The 20,000-nt window shown below is 42.0% G+C and overlaps 1 long non-coding RNA gene and 1 pseudogene across 1 annotated transcript in view; both read left to right on the forward strand.

The window, feature by feature from the left end:
• The window catches only part of LOC147017024 (uncharacterized), a 1,461-nt pseudogene extending 303 nt beyond the window's left edge, over window positions 1–1,158 (forward strand).
• Window positions 1,159–1,826: 668 nt separating this feature from the next.
• LOC147017025 (uncharacterized) overlaps window positions 1,827–20,000 on the forward strand; it is an 87,462-nt gene continuing 69,288 nt past the window's right edge. The window contains exons 1-2 of the long non-coding RNA XR_015049307.1: window positions 1,827–1,937; window positions 6,589–6,616. This is a non-coding gene — a long non-coding RNA (uncharacterized LOC147017025). The remainder of the gene's footprint in view (window positions 1,938–6,588; window positions 6,617–20,000) is intronic.

Below are 20,000 nucleotides of genomic sequence, written 5' to 3' on the forward strand. Positions count from 1 at the left end.
AAGATGCATGTTGTTGATGGAGGGTGGCTACTTCATCAGGTAAAGTGGTCCAGCGGTGCAACCATCAAGACATATGTCAGATATGTTGACAACAAATTCAAGGATGCTATTGTAGTGTTTGATGGCGACGGGGAGGAATCATCAACGAAAGACCATGAACATATGCGGTGGATGGCTGGGAAGAAGGTTTCTCCGGACATGAGTGTCACACCGGAATTGACTATATCATGTGACAGAGAGGTTTTCCTGGCAAATGAGAAGAACAAAGGAGCCTTAATCATGATGATATCTGCAGAGATGGCAAGCCACAATATCACTATACGCCAAGCAAAAGATGATGGTGACACGCTGATTGTTAGGTCTGCAATGGACTTGGTCGCAAGTGTTAAATCCCCAGTTGTTGTTGTCACCCAGGACACTGATATTTTGATATTGCTCTGCTATCATAGGCTTATCCACTGTACTAATTTGTATTTACAAGCAGATTTTGGTGGTCTTCACGACATCTCTAGCATACACGTCGAAGACAAAGAAAAGTTCCTCTTCAACGACACTGTTTCATGCATTCATGGACATCCCAAATGTGCTCTCTACAAATGCAGATTTCCTGCCAGTGTCATTACTGCATTCACAAGTCCCACTTCAACCGACTCCATAATTCGAACAGCTGGATTAAAAGCCATGCAGATCACATATGGCTGTGGGGTTACTCCCCTAGAAAAGTCTCGCTACTTGAAGTTCAAGAAGCAAGCAGCCAAGGGCAAAATCGATCCTGACTGCCTACCACCAACGGAAGATGCAACAGCTCAACATTCCCTTCATGTCCATCTTCAAGTTGTGGTATGGAAGCATCTGTACACCTCTATTCTTGATCCCAAAGGAAGAGGATGGGAGTTAGATTCCAACAGAAAACAGACCAAAAATGCTATCTGTTGGTATCGTTCCAGACAACCTTCTGAAAGTAATTTGTTGCAACTGCAAGGAAGGGGAGAGGCAATGTCAAACAATGAGATGCAGCTGCATGAAAGCTCACATGTCATGTGTATCTGCATGTGGAGTGTGCTGTGGGCATTGCGACAATGGAACAGATAGCATAGATGCAGAAGAAGAAATTGGTAGCGATGAAGAGGAAACAGACTGAGTATTATTCATTTGTTGTTGCCGATAGATACTGTAAATTCTAAGTTGTGAGTAGTATTCTGCAAATTGTTGAATATAAATTCACATATACTTTACATACACAAACGATTTGACACTAATGAACTTTACCCCCCCCCCCGCCCCTGCTTATTTTGACCATTAACCTCTTATTTTGGTGGTGAAGAATCCATTTCATATTTAGTTTGTATCTTGGTATAATTCTGTTACTGTTACCAATATGATATTTGATATGATATTTTAGTGATAAGACGTCTATTTTTGACCTTTGACCTCATTTTCGGAGGTCAGGAATTGGTTCCATGGGTCAGTAATTATTCTATGTCATCTTCTTTCGTAATCCTGTGCATTTTGACACCAATATCATCAATATAACCATATTTTGTTGCTGAAATACAATTTTATATGATTTAGGCAGAGGTCAATGAACTTTGACCTCTAATAAAAAAAGTTTCCCCAACCCCTATCCCTCCTTACTTTTTTTGGTAGTTGTCCATACCCATACCTACCCAAATCAGTTGAAATTAGCTTCTTTCAAATTTTTTCACAGATGAACCTTAAGTTAGGGATACTAATATATTGTTGCAAAATCGACGATTTTTCAAGTATATTGGTCAGTCAATTTTGTTATTCTGTCTGTCTGTCTGTCTATCACCTACAGGTCAACATTTAAGACCAATCTTCACAAAACTGCACTACATGGTAGAGTTTGTCATAAGGAAGAAGCATACTATTTTTGAGGTCATAAGGTCAGCATCGTCCAAAGGTCAACAACTTTGGTGAGATTTCTGAAATCCTCAATTTTCATCCGATTGACTTGAAATTTGAAGAGGTTTTATATTTCGTGTCACTGAATTCAACTAACAATTATTTTGAGGTCAACGTCCACCAAAAGGTCCACATAGACCAAACAAAGGTCAACAACTTAGGTGAGATTTCTAAAATCCTCAATTTTCATCTGATTGACTTCAAATTTAAAGAGGATTTATATTTCAGGTCACTGAATTCAACAAGCCAACTAATTTTGAGATCAACATGGAGCAAAAGGTCAACATAGGCCCAAGGTCAACATCTAAGGTGGTATTTCTAAAATCCTCAATTTTCATCCGATTGACTTGAAATTTGAAGAGGAGGTTGCATATTTCGTCATTGAATTCAACCACCAATTATTTTTGAGGTCAAAGTTTTTTTTGATGGATTTTGCAAGTATCGTGCTCTGCACAACGTCTTCTTCTTGTTTATTTGTCTGTCTGTCTGTGAGCAGGACATCTCAAAAATTATGGACAGATTTTGATGAAACTTGGTGGAAAGGTTGGGTGTGTGATAAGGATGAAATGATTAGATTTTGGTGATGAACCAGATCTGGATCTGGATCCTCGAATTTTTGAAGTGATTCTTCACCATTGAGAGATGGGGGCCAGAAACTATTTATAGCACGATGTTTCAAAACATTGTGGACGGATTATGACAAAATTAGGTGGATGATTTGGGTAGGTGACCATGACAAGCCGATTAGATTTTGGTTAAGGTACGGATGCAGATTCAGCCTATCAATGGGATGCACAACGTAAAATGCTCAGCCTGGCAGACGTATGCCCTCGAGAGAGTGCCGTTCTCGTTTTAGATATGCGTCGCAAATTAGTATAGTTAAAAACGTACAGTTAAATCCCATTACACTTGGACAAACCCACAAGTTTAGGCAGTTAAATACGACATTTTCATCCTTGACCAGCCCAGGTGCAAAGGAACCACGACTAAAGTGGGAAAGGCATAAGCCCTGCCCACCAGTCGGGCCTTAAACCAATGGTGGAGGTGAGGGGAGGGTCGGAAATCGTCATCCGTGATGTCAGAGGGCTCAGCTATCAAGGTGGGGGCAACAAATAACCCAAGTCAGACCCCAGAATCACTTAGGCAGGGTCCTGCAGGAGCTCTCTAGGATAAGGGACTGTCACATTCATTTTGAGAGAACTCACCGGATTCAAACCGGGCAACTGGGATGGATCACATGGTTCTTACATTGGTGTCAGGAGTGAGATTTGGACCTGAGGCATGGCAAACCTTTGCCTCATAGCAAAATTGTGGAGCATGTGTTGAGAGCACAATTTTGTGAGGAAGCCACTACAATGTCAGGTCGAAGTGAACAGGCCTAAGGGAGTGCATTGGAGTCATTTTACCTGCCTGCTAGTCCCATGGACCCTCCATCAGTTAGCCCAGCATGCCAAAAACAAACAGGAAGCAGCAGGCTGAAACCTGTCAGAAGCTGCAACACCTGTGACATAATGCCATATGAAATATAACAACTAATGACCATGATGCATGGTTTTATTGATGAAAGTGATGCTAAGAGGAAGGCCGATAAGGAGACCCAGGGGAAAGAACGAGTGGGTGATTGGGGAAAAAAGGGAAGACTGAAAGGCAGAGGAGGGAGGCTGAAGGATGGACCGACTCTGGAAATTGAGGCCAGATTGGAGGCCATTTGGGAGGTTCAGGAACAAAGACTGGCCAAAATAGATGAGGCGTTTGAAAGGAAAAAAGTGCTTTCGCAGCCCAGCAGAATGCTAACTGCGACAAGCTATTGCTGGCTGTGGGTGGGGCGTACAGCACACACAACACAGGACATGCGGAACACTGAGCAGAAAATGGGGCCGGTGAGGCCAGGTTTTCAGACGGGATTAACGCAAAAGACTTGGCTGGAGTGCAGCGGCCGATAGCAGTGCTACCCCAGGTTTGGGAAGAATGAGTGAGTCTTATATATTGGAAAGTCCGTTATTACAACACCAGTAGTAAGCGTAGCTAGTGGGAATGACATGTGACATCGACGGGTTCAGCTATAAAGGTGGGGGCAGTGAATAACCTCCAGGCAAGACCCTGGAATCACCGAAATTCAAACTGCACCCTGGAAGGAGCTGAAAAGCAGGAAAGGCCACGACAAGGTGTGGGTGACAGTGGACAAGGCATGGGTGGCCGCGGACAAGGAATGAACGGCCACAGACAAGCTATTTAGGGACCAGAAAGGGAGTGTCCCCCCCCCTCCTACCCCCTCCCTCCCAGACAAGTTGTACAACTTCTGGGAGTTTGATTTATTATTTAGCTATAACATCCAGTTTTCAAGTTATTCTGTCCAGCAGTTAATTCTATTCAGGTATGCCTACCTCAACCAGTTTTCACCTACTGCTAGCTCCATGTTGCTTTGTCAAGAGCACACTCTCTTCAGTCCATTGCAATCCAAATCGACAAGTCTCCACAGCAAGGCACAACAAAGATGGGAACATTCACCCAAAACATTGTCTTCAAGGCTGTCCTCAACAATACCCCACAGCCATAAGGCAAGTCAATATAGGAAGCACTTTTCATTGCAAATGCACGACATTTCATCACCACTATTCCTGTTCATATATCATAAACCAAAAACCATGCACGAACGCATCTTATATGGTTTTAATTTAAAAAGAACATCTCAGTTTAATGAGTTATATTCTCTGCATCATAATTTCACAATTAAATTTCTTTCTATTCTTTTATCGTGAATAGCTCTCAAATTTCAAATTACCTTATTTAAAGCATCTAGCCCCGTTGATTTTTCAACAGCTGACTGCTAGTCTATCATATAATGCGAACCGTGGTGTCTGTCTGTGCGTTCATCTGCCAACCATTTCTGGCAGCCACTTTCCAGCACTGCATTTGAAAAGCTGCGCATGCAGGCAAAGCTCAACATTCAACCAAGAGAAGAGCATGATACCAAACGAGATACATTTTAAACAAATAAGTACAACAGGCAATCGGTTTGTTTAACAGTGCATTAAGATATGACCTGAGAAATATCACAAAGTTGAACAAACCATGTCAGTGCTGTTAATAACAGTCGTCGAAGTTGAAAGTCTTTGAACAAGGGTTGCAGTGCAAGGCGGTGATTTAATTTCAAGAAAAACCTCTATTTAGCATTGTGATCTCAAAATAACGTTTAATAATGAACTTCAAAGAGGTCCAAAATAAGACCAAATAGAAAAAAAAAAATACCAGTTGATCGTCCCTGCCTGCTTCCTTTTTTGAAGTTGCCTCCTTTTTGTTGTTGTTTGTTATTTTGCCAAACATCCTGAAAAAAATGGACTCGTGTCTTAAGGAAACTGTGCGGACTGCAGTGAAGTGGCTGCACCACTGAAAAAGTAGCTCGGTGGGGGACCGACGATTACTTCCTCAACAGGTGGAGTGACCTTACTGTCCTGATGCAAAAAACAATAACACAAAAAACTATACAACAACAAACTAGAAACGAACAAAACATGGTGGGTTTGAAGGGTTGTTCTTCAGTTTGTAACTGATGGCTGGAAGGAAGGATATTCCAAATATTGAAGCGGTTTGCACCAATTAAAAATCCACATTTTCGAATACAACTCTGGAAACCTTTCCTTTAATCGATCATTTTCCCAATATCGATGCTAAGTTTTTATAACTTTTCATTGAATCAATCATTTTCCCAATGTCGTGTGTTGTGGAATTTATTTCCTTCTATTATATTTTCTTACTTTTAGTTAACCGTTTTAACCAACTCGATGTAAATCCTGTTACTCAAATCAAAGACACCGATTAATTCACTGTCTACAACGTGAAAGTACATCACATCAGATAATTTTATTTTACTTGGTACCAAGGAGTACAACCCACTTGTGATGGTATTCATCCACAATGATTGCACTAAAACAAGATTACATTTTCTGGTATTTATATGCTTTCATGGGAGAGTGGAGGGGGCAGACAAGCCTTGGCCAAAGAACTCCAAAATACAATACGTGTCTTCTAGGTGAAAAGCAAATGATGTAATCATGGCAAAAGTTGGTGTTATCAACCAGGTCACTTTGTTCCATAGCAAGACATTCCTTTTATCACATTTAGGTTAAAAGACTCTTGGCTAAAGGAAAAACATCTGACAGCCAATTTGACTTGTAGCATAAAAATTTAATTTATAAAACACCAGCAACAATTATAATTGAGAGTACATTAATATTATTATTTCCCCCCACACGAGACAGAGCTTGTACTGAGCTTGTTATGGCTTGTACTGAGCCACAGTGCCGAGAGCTGTACTGCCACTTTCCGTTTCTGTGCACAATATGCGAGCATTACTGATCTGTGTACATGTCTGCATGCATAAGTTCCATCATAGCCACTGCAGTAAAATTCAGTGCACGTCGCTTACTATTAAAATGATGCAAAATACGACTGGTTATAAAATGAGAAAATTGTGCGACGAATGAAGAATGTAGATAAATTGCGCGAATGTAACGAATCATTTTCATGGTTTAAGCTTCATTTTTGAAGATGGTTTTCATCTCTTTGCAAATTTGGACGGGAACTTAGTGTCCTGAAGCCGTGGTATGCGGGAACAGTTATTGATGTGTGATGCTCCGCTATGTGATTCTTTCTCCTCTTTAGCTTGCGGGAGTTGGACCAGGGAGCGCTGGTGAGTCCATATCCCGCATATGTAAATCTGTGTTGAATGTTTACTGTAGATCTATATAGAAAGATGGCATGGCCAATAATTTTAATATGCACAAAGTGTGGAGTATTTGTATTTCTCTATACATTTATGATATATTTGTTTATAACTGTGGATTGGATTTTTAATAGGCTTAGTGAGTGTGTATGTGACGTGTCAGGTATATGACCCACATCATATTTGTTTGGGGGTAGAAAACTGACATGTCTGGAACATCTCATGTGTTTTTCTTGGGGGGGGGTGGGGAGTTAAAAAATTGGCGTGTCAGGTACATGATTTGTCGGGTACTATAAGCCAGCAGCCATTTCTAAAAATAAAATAAATAAAATCAAATATAAAGGGCCTCCTCCCTCCTTTTTAAAATCAAAATCAAAATGATCAACTGGTATTTTTTTTTTTGGCCTAAACTTCAAGTTAATACTCGGTGGACTAACATAATTTGTTAGAGTTAAAGCGTCTGCTCTGGGTCAAGGAGGTTGGCGTTTCAAACCCGGCTCCATCATTCGTTATATCAAAGACTTTAAAATGGTGCTTTTTGCTTCCTTGCTTGATGCTCAACATTTAAAAAGGATAGAGCATGGACAAACTGTCATAGGTTGGTAACCATTGTGCAGGCTTAGTGGGCCGAAAGGTCTCTTTCTGTGTTGAAGTTCCTTGAAAGGGAAGTCGTTTTAAACACAGTATATTGTAAACCGTGGTGTCTGTCCGTATGTTCCTCTGTCTCCATTTTAACATGGCCGCTTCCTGCCCTACATTTGAAAACCTGCTGATAGGTTATTTTGTGTTTTCATTTCACCTTTCTTGATCAATGATGTAATAATCGTCAGTCACTTCATTGTCCCTTCCAGTAATCTTTAGTATCCACATGAACATCTGGATTAAAGTATATTTAATACAGATCTTCATGAAGTAACACACAATTTAAAATAGCTATATTTTTCCATCTTTTTTCGAGAAATCCAACCCCTGCCACCGGTTGTTGCACCAGCATTTTGCGGTGGGTGGTACAAGTAGCTCAGAGCTTTGGCTCTGAGTGAAACCAAAAGTGCAACGCAATTAACCTTTTTAAAGTTGATGAAATAGTTTAAATTGATCGATTAACAAACTTTTCCCGTCACTGGAGACAGGTACTTTTACTAGCTATGTATGAATATGACCTTCAGGGAGCACTTTAAAAAATTAAAGGATAAACAAAAATCATAGGACTTTAAGAGTTGTCAAACACCGTTAAATGAAGATAAACAAACCCAACAAGTTACAAATAAGCTTGGCCTACATTCCCCACCACAGGCTCATGAATGTTTCTTTATACGATGGCCTGCAAGGAGGATAAACGTGGCACAAAAGGGTCTTATCAAGGTCAACGTCTCCCAAATGCGTGTCGTGTAAACTTCACGGCTGTTTTGTGCCTCTGTAGCTATAACTTACGTAAACATTTACTTTTCCCACGTAGCTTGCATGTGGCCGCACATTGGAAAACACATAATTGCAGGAGAATTCAGGGGAAAATATTTCCTCGAGGATGTTTTGTTTAAATGTCAAAAAAGACATTCCGGTAAACGTTGCTTCTGAGTGGACTGCCAATCAGCTTCGTCTTAAAATTAGGACGAAACACTCTTTGGTTGAATCGAAGAATCTTACATTTAGAACACATGGAATGGCAAAAGAGCTTAGAGGTATGGGAACCTACTTTTGAGTTGTCTAGCCAGGGTTCGAATCACGACACAGCTATAAACTGTCAACCTGGTGTTTCACATGATTGTAGGGTGATCCCTCAATGTGTGCGCTGGAGGACCCTTGTCTACTACCACTGGTTGATGGCAGACCATAATGATCCCACGGGCACAGTGTCTTTCACAAAGAGTCAGTGAGTTATCACCGGAACCCTGAACAAATTATAAATTCCTTTCTCTTTTAATTGACTATCATGTCTGACTTGCTGGTTTCAGAAAGTTTTGGCCCAAAAACGTTCCCCGAGCAGGCCCCACAAGGAGGGATTCACTGTAGCTGATAAAGAAGCAGTGGTATATCTTCGGTATAAAAGTGGTAGTGGTATATATACTGTATATTTTAATAGTACGTGCTGCTTCGTTGCTTGACGCTCAGCATTTAAAAGTATAGAGCACAGACAAACAACTCTGGAAAAGCAATGGTAAACCACCCAGTATAACTCTTGCCAAAAAACTGCTTCGGCAGCACCGAAGCTCCATAAAGAGTCTGGTACAATCACAATATGTCTTAGATTTAAAATATAGAGGTCGTCGTAGATCTTAGCCATAAAATAAGGAGGAGTAGATCGTTTTGCTATTTTTTCCTTTACATGGTCTCGACTCGTGGAAGAGCTCAGCTATAAAGACGGGGGCAGCAAATAACCCCCACAGCAAAGGGAACAGCAGGAGAAAGTGGTAATGCCAATAGCAGGGTGGAAGGAGAAGGTAGACGGTGATGGACAAACAAGGGATGCAGGTAATGATGAGGGTTAGGGGAGAACAGAAGGGGTGGAAAAGATGCACACAGAAACAAAATTTTGGGAGGGGTGGGGGTGGTTCAACGGGAATAGAAAAGATCATGGCTTTGAATGGGGGATGACTTGAGATGGTGGTAAACAGCTTTCTTGAAGACCGCAGGAGAAGAATGAGATTGAAGACAGTGTGGAGGGTGGTTCCACAGGTGGGGATAAAGAGGACTAAATGAGGAGAGGTGAGCAGTGGTTCTGGATTTAGGCAATTTCACTAGGAGGGGAGTTGCTGGTGAATCACGTGCATCCTGCAGATACTTGGGGGGTGGCAGAGCATGTTAGGGGCAGTGGGAAGAAGATAGAGAGACCACCGACCTGTCAGCGATGGCAAAGTGATAGAACCAAAGATTCAATTCCATAGCGAGAGATTCCAATGATCTGGAAAGCCGTTGTTTCCACGGTGTCGAGCTGAGCAAGATGTGAGGCAGAGGAGTCAGCACAGAGGGAAGAGCAGTACTCCATTAAGCTGTGGATGAAAGCAATATAGGTAGACAGGAGTTCAGGTATGCCAAAGAAGAACTTTGCACAACAGAGGATGCCCAGTCAGCATCTATCTTTGGAGGCCAACTTTGAAATGTGGCTTGCCCAAGATGATCATGGCTGAGAGCGAGACCCAAAAGTTTGAGTGTCTGAACCTCTTTTAGACGGTTGTTGACAATGGAGATGGGAGGGTTTATGGAACGGTCTTTTGGAGAGACAGAGTGTGTGTGTTGCATTTCACAGGATTGAAAGATATGTTCCAAGTGTTTGACCAGTTTATGATTTTGTCAAGGTCTGAGGACAGGGAATAGGCTGCCACCTGTCTGTCAGAAATGTGAGAGGTGTCACAGCAGACAGTGAAGTTATCAGCAAAGAGAATCAGTGAGATCATTGATTAATATTAGGAATAGGACTGGGTCTAGAACACTGCCTTGTGGTACTCCAGCCTTGACAGAGAGAGGGGAAAGGGTTCTGGTGAGAGCCACATGTAAGCTATGAGAGTGGAGGAAGTCTGTAATCCAAGAGTGGAGATGACCTTGAATTCCATACGCAGAAAGGTTGGAGAACAATGTGGGATACCAGACTGTATTGAAAGCTCAAGATATGTGTCGAGAGATGGCAATGGTCTCATGACTGATATTGAGGGCCTCCATCCATTGTTATGGGAGTCAAAGTCGCATGTCCAAGGTGGAGTGACCAGGTCTGAACCTGAATTGATGATCTGAAATGAGGTTGTTCAAGAAAAGGAATGATTATATGTCAACTGCGATCATGGATTTCATGACCTTGCAGATGATTGGAAATAAGCTAATTGGTTTGCAGTTAAGGGGATCCGTTTTTGCACCTTCTTGATGTAATGCTGTGATGTTGGATGATTCCCAAGCAGATGGAAGATGACCTCACGTAAATGATAGGGTGAAAAGGGCAGAGAGAGGAAGTCAAAGAGCAGTAGAGCACATTTTTAGAACCAGTTTGCTGATGCCATCCAGTCCAGATGCAGAGTCAGTGTCAATGTTTTGCAGAAACGACTCAAAACCCAGGAGCAGTTGGGCACAACTGGGAATGGTGGGTACAGAGAGAGGAGTTTGGGACACAAGATTTAGAAGCAAACACAGAATTGAGGCATTAGGACTTCTCACAAAGTCAGTTGTGGTGCCATTTGAAGTGAGGGAAGGGATGGAAGTGGAGCATACACCAGAGACCAACTTGACAAGGCACCACCAGGTTTTATAGGATGGAGACAAGTTTGAAAGTTCATTCTTGAGATTGGACATATTTTGCTTTGTGGCTCTCCTGAGGGTAGACACACACTTGTGGGCTTTGTGGAATTCTCTGAGATTGCCGAAGGTTGGATTTGCCTTCAAGGAGGAGAATGCGTGTTCTTTTAAAGCAATTACCTCACCACAGGATTCAGAGTACCAAGAGCGGTAGAATGGGTAAGACAACTGAAGACGAGATAGTATAAATCTGTGCATAAGCAAGAGTAGGTTTCTGTGGAAGAATTCCCAGGCTGAATCCCACTATCACTGTGGAAGAATTCCCAGGCTGACCAGTCCTGAAGTGCGATGGCTTCTTGTAGTCCCTGCTAGTTTGCCTGAGTGAACGGCTAGACTCGCCGAAGCTGAACGTGTTCTCTGGAATGGCCAGAGAGATGTTGACCTTCACAAGCACATAATCAAATGAGCCAATTGGGGCAGAGGATGTGCAAGATACATTGGTCGGGAAGTTGGTCATAACCAAATCCAGAAGGGAAGATTTTCCATTGGGAGAAATACATGCAGGAAAATTTATGGATTGAGTCAGTCCCATGGAGTCACAGACATCTTTTTCAGAAGTGCCATGGCTGATGAGCGAGGCACAAACACCCAGCCAATCAGCATGGTGACGATTGAAGTCACCACATATGAGGACAAGAGAGTTCGGATGAGTGATTAAAAGTTGGTCCATGTAATTAAAAGTTGGTCCATGTTGTCTTAGAGAGAGCTAAATGGAGTCATCATGGTTGGGAGGATGGTACAGCACAGACAAATGTTATGGAACCAGGGTTCAGGTTTCACCACTAGAGGGACTTCTCGGACTCTTCCCAGGCCTCCAGTCCTGTAGCCTGCCATACCATGGATAAATCCACAGCCATTAGGTTGTCAAGCAACGACAGACGCTGATTTATACCACCAAACCTGGCAGGCTCCTTGCTCTAAAACATGTTACCTTTTCTGGTGGTTTGGCAATGAAAATTGGGGTATGCACCCTCAGTGCACACCCATCTATTTATTATGCATAGCTGAGCAGAACCGTGAGTACGCACTGGCTAATTGCAGAGCCAATCAATGGGGAAGAACTTCCCGTCTATCTAGTCTTATACATGAAGCAAAGCCAATGAAGAAAAGGATGAAGCAAGCAGGTTGAAAATGGTTAACAGTTCAACAAGCACATTTCTTTACAGATACAACCAAGCAGTCACGTCTTAGGTATAAAAGACGTTTCTCAATGAGGCAGAATTAACAGTTCACATTTTAAAGGAAAATATTTTTGGGCTTCTAACGTTGCAGATACTTTATGATGAAAGGTACAGGTACTTTGCATTGACAAAGCTGCATGCTTAACTTAGGAAAAGGTTTGCACATTTGCACTGTGTTTATATGGCAATAATCTGGTGAAGAAGAGGGTGGAGATGTCGATTGGAGAAGAGCAGCAGGGGTGTAGAAAGGGTAAGGGGACGATGGATAGGATGTTCGTGCTGAGACAGCTGTTGGAGATGAGGGTGGAGGTGCATGGTGAGATGGCATTGGGATTTGTGGACCTGGAGAAGTCCTACGACACTGTCCCGAGAGAGATGGTGATTGCAATACTGAGATGAATCGGAGTGCCGGAAGCAGAAGCAAGGTTGGTGGAAGGGATGTACAAGGGAATGAACGGAAGATTTTTAGTTGGTCCTGGGATGTCTGAGGAGTTCAGCGTGAACATTGGTTTGAGGCAGGGAAGCACTCTCAGCACACTCATGTTTATCATGGTGATAGAGCTGGTAAGCAGGAAGGTGAGCTTGTGGGGTGGTATGGGGAGGATGCTGTATGTGGACGATCTGGAGCTTATTTGCATATACTAATTGCCAGCCAGTTTGAAGCATGGGGAGACTAAAACAGGTAAAGCATCAAATTTTCCAGCTTGGGCTCAAAAACATGCTGATTGTCATGGTGCATTTTGTTTTGCACACAGAGTCGATGCTCGTGGAAAAGTTTGAACACAACCGGATCAGGATGCAACATAACAAAAGGAACAGCAGCCAGAGAAGGGGGAAATGCCAACAGTAGGGCCGAGGGTGAAAATAAACGGAGAGGGACAACAAGAGATGCGGGTAAGAATGAGAGGTATGGGAAAACGCAATATGGATACAGAAGCAATTTTTTTTTTTTGGGGGGGGGGGGTGTGGGGTGGTTTAACGGATGCAGAAAAGATCTTGGTTTTGGATTGGGGATGATCTTGAAAACCCGGCAGGAACAATGACATTGAAAAGAATGTGGACATTGGTTCCCTAGGTGGGAAATAAGAGGAACTAATGAGTGAAGGTGAGCAGTGATCCGGATTTTGCAAGTTTCACTTGAAAGCAGTTGCTGGTGGACTATGTTTGCCCTGCAGATAGCTGGGAGGGAGAGAGGGGGGACAAAGCACGGAGAGGACAGAGGGCGCGAGATCAGAAAGGAGGCAAAAGATGACAGATGGACCACAGAACTGATGGTGATGACAAAGTGATAGGCTCATAGAATCAGTTTCATCACTGGAGATTTTTCCAATGGATACTGCAGTTGAACAGTTTCCCTACTTTGAACGCTGCTACTACTATGACTTCTTCGACCACTCCAATTCATTATTTCCATCACCTTGTGGGATCGAACAGGGTACGTTTTTGGATCAAGTCTTTCACGAACCAGGTGGCAAGGCTTGTTCGACCGAAGGTGATTTGGACAACAATTTGAAATTTGTTCAGGTTGCCGGAGATAACTCGTCTAGTCCTCATGAAAGATAGTGGGCCCGTGGGATTTTTAAACATCCAACAACGAGCAGTACTAGCAGGTGGGTCCATCAGTTTATTGTCCTTACAAGGAACAGTTCATTGCCCTACATGCGTAACACCAGGTTGACGTTTTATAGCTGGGTCACGAATCGAACTCGAGATAGACAGGCCAAAAGCGAATGCGCACACCTCTGTGGTATCCTGCAAGCCTTGTGGCGTATACTTGAAATGTGATTATTGAAAATCCTACCGTACATTTTGAGCTGATACTTATATCCCGACATGGAATGATGGGGTTGACCACCTTAACATGTGTTGGTTCACGAGTCAGTAAGTGACCACTATATTCGTTATTGGTTCACGAGTCAGTAAGTGACCACTATATTCGTTATGTGTGTGTCTGTCTGTCTGTCTGTCCTGAGCATAGCTCCACGGGTTTTGATCCGATCCTGATAAAATTTGGGTGGAAGGTTTATATCATGATCTAGTTGTGTTTTCCTGAGAATGGGCGTGGTGCGCCCATTATGGGCGGAGCCACGCCCCAAAAAAACGTGTCTTTAGGGGGTAGCCGATTTCAAGTTACATCTTCTCGGAGGGGGTTTGTCGAATCTGGCAGGGGTTTCGGTATTTGGTTAGCCCAATGGCACCTGAATAGCCCCACAGAGCTCGATTTTTCATTTTCGTCCCAAGGTCAAGGTCACAAGGTCACAAACTTAGAAAATGTCATAAAAAATCAATAAATTGGGCATCGAGCTCCAAGGGTTTTCAACTGTTTCAAATGAACGTTGGTATGCAAGTAGTGCTCTTCGAGTACTACAACTTTCATCATTTACGTTTTTCCCAATTCCCGCCAGTTTGCCCGTGGCGTCCCCTCGAAGGTCAAAAAATAAACAAGGCGAACCGTGTACATTGCTCGTGAACCATCGCCGTCTCCAGACTTGTACTCGGTTGTAATCGTTGCAGTGCATCTTGGCATCTCCATCACAAATTCCACAACATGTCAGATCATAGACAGAGAAACAACAGATTGCACATTTATTCAATGCACCGTGCAGTGTCTATGTCAATGCACCATGCAGTGCCACAGTTGAGTCGATTTTGCTTCAATTGAAAGAACTTGATTCTCCATCAGCGTTTATAATTACGACACATGACCCCTTATGATTATTCCTTCAAATATGTCAAAAATAAAATATCCAGTATACCTTAGTTCATTTACATGTTACATTTTAAAACGTTTCGCGAGTATTTTGAAATAGCCTGATATCTTGTGTGAAAGCAATTACAAAGTGTTCCTTCAAAGTTAAGCAGATTAAGGGATCCCTGTTTCTTGGCAGGGAAAGTTTAAATGTTTCACAAAATCCGCATGGAAGGTTGTATCAAGTTGAATTTTCACTAAGGCTTCACTTAGCCATTCAAGAGAAGCACGCTTCTGTGGATAATCAAAAATTAGCAAGGTGTATATAAATTACTTTTAAATGGAACCTACAGGAAAATTACTTGGACATTGAGAACGGCTGTTTCAACTGCTGGCATCTATTTTCATAAAATGAAGCAGATTGTTCAAAGAAGAAGCTGAGCCGAGGGCTGGCAAGATAGCTTGATCGCCCAGCTTAAAACTCTTGTCCTGGTGTTGTGCATGCAGGGTGAAGCATCGATATGAGCACAACAATTGGAAGGACATTAAGTCAGCCAGATAATCCATCTCCTGGCACTGGTCATTGGAAGATGTTAAAGATCCCACAGTCTTTCACAAAGAGTAAGCGAGTTCCTGCCACCTTCATTCGAACATCGGGCCTGGCCAACCAGTTCGTGAAAGTCGTGGGCCAAAAACGTTCCTTTGCCAACCACACAAAGTGGGAATAATTGTAGCCTTTAAAGAAGAAGTACCAGTTGTAGTTCGAATAGTAGTAGTAGTGGCAAGCATATGTACAAGGTAGTACAGCAGTGCTGTTATTGACAATTAAGGTCAGATATAAAAATGTGTTCCTTTATTTCCCTGTAATGCAGAATACCAGATAATAAGAAAGACAATCCATGGAAATGAAAGTGAGGGACATGATCTGAAAGTATGTATTTACAGTGCCTTCGGAAAGTATTCACACCCCTTGAATTTTTCACATTTTGTTGTGTTACAGTCTGAATTTAAAATGGATTAATTTTAAAGATAATTTGTTGCCGATCTACACGAAATACCCCACTATGACAAAGTGGAAACAGATTTTTAGAATTTTTTTACAAATTCATTAAAAATGAAAATCTGAAATGTCTTGTCAATAAGTATTCAACCCTTTTGCTATGACACTCCAAATTGAGCTCCGGTGCATTCATTTTCCGTTGATCATCCTTGAGATGTCTCTGCAACTTGATTGGAGTCCCCCTGTGGCCAATTCAATTGATTGGAAATGATTTAGAAAGAAACACAACTTTCTATATAAGGTCCCACAGTTGACAGTGCATGTTAGAGCAGAAACTCTTCCATGAAGTCCAAGGAACTGTCCGTAGAACTCCGAGATAGAATAGTGAGGAGGTATAGATCTGTGGAAGGGTATAAAACAATTTCTAGAGAGTTTAAGGTTCCCAAGAGCACAGTCAGCTCCATCATTGGGAAATGAAAATATCATGAAACTACCCAGACTCTACCTAGAGCTGGCTGTCCGACCAAACTGAGCAACTGGGCAAGAAGTAGCTTGGTCAAGGACGTGACCAAGAACCCATCGACCACTCTGATAGAACTACAGAGTTCCTTGACTGAGATGGGAGAACCTGAAAAAAGGACAACAATCTCTGCAGCACTTCACATATCTCGGCTTTATGGGAGAGTGGCCTCACAGAAGCCATTCCTGAGAAAAAGGCACACGACAGCATGCCTGAAGTTTGCAAAAGGGCTCATGAAAGACTAAGAGCACGAGGCAAAAGATTCTGTGGTTTAATGAGATGAAAATTGAACTTTTTGGCCTCAATGCAAAGCACTACATCCAGCAGAAACCGAGCACAGCTCATCACCCATCTAACACCATCGCTACTGTGAAGCATAGTGGTGACAGCAACATGCTATGGGGATGCTTTTTGGTGGCAGAGACTGGGAGATTTGTAAGGAGAGAGGGAATAATGAATGGAGCCATATATAGGCAAATCCTTGAGGAAAACCTGCTTCAGAGTGCAGAAGACCTCAGACTGCAGTGAAGATTTTGGTTCAAACAGGAAAATGACACCAAGCATACAGCTAAAGCAACACTCGAATGGCTTCAGAGCAAGTACGTGAAAGTCCTTGAGTGGCCCAGCTAAAGCCCAGGCTTGAATCTCATTAAGAATCTGTGGAAAGACTTGAAGATTGCTGTTCACTGATGCTCTCCATCTAACTTGACAGAGATTGAGCAAATCTGCAAGGAAGAATCGGAGAAAATCCCCAAATCCAGATGTGCAAAGCTGAAACAGACATACTCAAGAAGACTCGAAGCTGCAATCACTGCCAAAGGTACTTATACAAAGTATTTACCTTGGGGGCTGAATACTTATGTAAATTGGATATTTATGGATTTAATTTTCAATAAATTTGTAAAATTAAAAAAAAACATGTTTTCACTTTGTCATTATGGGATAATATATAGAATGGTGAGAAAATTTTAAAATTAACCCATTTTAAATTCAGGCTGTAACACAACAAAATGTGAAAACTTCAAGGGGTGTGAATACTTACTGAAGGCACTGTATTTGCTGATGCCAATGCACTCTGCCTTGACATCCCTCATCCTTCAAATAAGCAGGCTGCAGACTCTTCCCTCTCTTCCTCTTGAAAAAAATCACTGGCTGGTCAAACTTGGAATATGTCCTTCATTATGACAAACCTCACACTCTCACTATCTCTTTCCAAAAGGACCATCTGCAAACCCTCCATCTACTATCTTAACAATCCTCTTGAGGAAGTTCAGTCATTCAAACTTCTGGATCTCATTATCAACCATGATCTTTCTTGGGCAAAATACATTTTTAGAGTTGCCTCCAAAGCCAGCCGCCGACTGGGCATCCTCCGAATAACAAAGTCCTTCCTTGTCGCATCTGAACTCCTATTCACCAACAAAGCCTTCATCCACAGCTTGAGGGAGTACTGCTCTCCCCTCTGGGCTTGCTCCCCTGTCTCACATCTTCTTCAACTTGATACTGTTTAAATCATGGTCTTCAAGATCATTGGAATCTCCTGTGCTGAAGCTGCATCTATGGGCTTATCTCTTTGCCATCGCAGACAGGTCGGTGCTCTCTCCATCTTCCACCGCCTCCTTTCTGGTCTTGAACCCTCTGCTCTTTCCGTGCTTTGTCCCACCTCGGTTTCTGCAGAGCTCACATGGTCCACCATCAACCCTTTTTGGTGAAACTACCTCAATCCAGAATCACTGCTCACCTCCACTCATTTATTCCTCTTTTTTTTCCCCCCCACTACATCCTCTTCTTCCACATCAACTTCCACATCCTCTTCAATCTCATTTTATCCCCTCCAGGTCTTCAAGACAGCTGTTACCCACCTTCTCAGATCATCCCCATTTCTAAACAATGATCTTCTTTACCCTTGTTAAAGACACTTAAATCCCTCCTCCTTCCAATTTTCCCTCCTTGGAGTTTCCCTCTGTGTTCATCTTGTCCACCCCATGCATACGTGTTTTGCTTCCTGTTTTTGTCTGTCACGTCATGATCTTTTCAGTGTACTCACTCTTCCACGAGCCTCGACTATGTATACAAAAGAAAGTTTAATTAAAATGTGCCCGTAATTGCATTTTTTGGTGTTTGACCTTTTAACCCCACCCCAGGGCCACAGGAGACCGGGATAAAATGATACTGCTCTTTCACATTCTTTCAATGTGGTGATCATAACCACCAAGGTTGATGAATTTCTGCACAACCACTTAAGAAGAGATAGTGTGACAGACAGACAGACAGACAGACAGACAGAAGACAGCTAATTACAATACCCCCCTTCGTTGGTTTTATTAAAATAAAAATAAAAAAGCGTGGGGATAAACATCATGGTTTTCCAACATCCTTGAAGTTTTCAGTAACAAAAAAAAAACATTTACATCATTTTTTTATACAAAAAACAAAAACATGTACAATAATAAAAAGAGCAATCAGAGATTGCAGATCCTCACCAGGACTTGTTTTGTGTGGTGTGTGGTGTGGTGTTTGTATAGTTTTGTGTGGTGTTTGTATACTGGTGTGTTCCATAATTAATAAGAGACATAATTAGAACTGCCACTTTATAAATGCTGGCAGTGATGACTGGTTCAGCCATCTCAGAGAAGATTTTTGAAGGTTTAAAAAAAACAATATGGCTGCCGAATCATGTGACTGGATGATGTCATCAAAAAAAATTTGTGGACCATTTTATCCCCAGATGACACTCAAAAATTTTCATCCTGATCTGATGTAGCATTCTACATATGCAATTATGACATCATAACGAAGGCACCTATGATGTCATAAAAAATCACTCATTCCCCACGAGGAGTACTTACTATGTGCCATGTTTCAATTTTTTTCCTTGGTGCGGTTGAAGAGTTACAGAGGTCCAAATGTTTTCCATTTTGCCAACATGGCTGCCACAGCACTGGACCTATGATGTCACAATTATCATGAAAACATTCTACATGAGTAGTTGCACCAATGGTGAAAATTGTCTCAATCCGACAAGCAGTTGTGGAGTAAAACACGAAAGTTCCGTTCAGAAAGACGAACAAACAAACCCAAATGCAATACCCTCTCCTTCGTCAAGGGTAATGAGAACGGCACTCGGTAGAGCGCATACCTCCACCAGGCTGAACAGTTTACGTTTTGTATCCCACTGATAGGCCAGATGCAAGGGGTTCTAAAGAGTAATTCTAAAGGGTTCTTCTAATGGGATCTAAACGGTAATTCTAAAGGGTTTTAAAGGGTATTTCTAAAGGGTAATTCTAATGGGTTATAAAGGGTGATCGTCATGGGTAATGCTAAAGGGTAATTCTAATCCGTTCTAAAGGGTCATTTGAAAGGGTTCTATAGGGTAATTCTAAGAAGTTTTTAAGGGTAATTTGAAAGGGTTCTAAAGGGTAATTCTAAGAAGTTCTAAAGTGTTCTTAAAGGTAATTCTAAAGGGTAATTCGAAAGCTGTCTAAAGGGTAGTTCTGAGGGGTTCTTAACGGTAATTTTAAAGGGTTCCAAGGGGTTCTCTAAAGGGTAATTCTTATGGGTTATAAAGGATAATTCTAAACGGTAATTCTAAAGGGCTCTTAAGGGTGATTTGAAAGGGTTCTAAAAGGTAATTCTAAAGAGTAGTTTGAAAGGGTAATTCTGTAGGATTATTAAGGGTAATT

Source organism: Eptatretus burgeri, chromosome 11, assembly GCF_056783735.1.
Source record: "Eptatretus burgeri isolate ZD-2024b chromosome 11, Ebu_testis_v1, whole genome shotgun sequence".
Taxonomy (NCBI): Eukaryota; Metazoa; Chordata; class Myxini; order Myxiniformes; family Myxinidae; genus Eptatretus; species Eptatretus burgeri.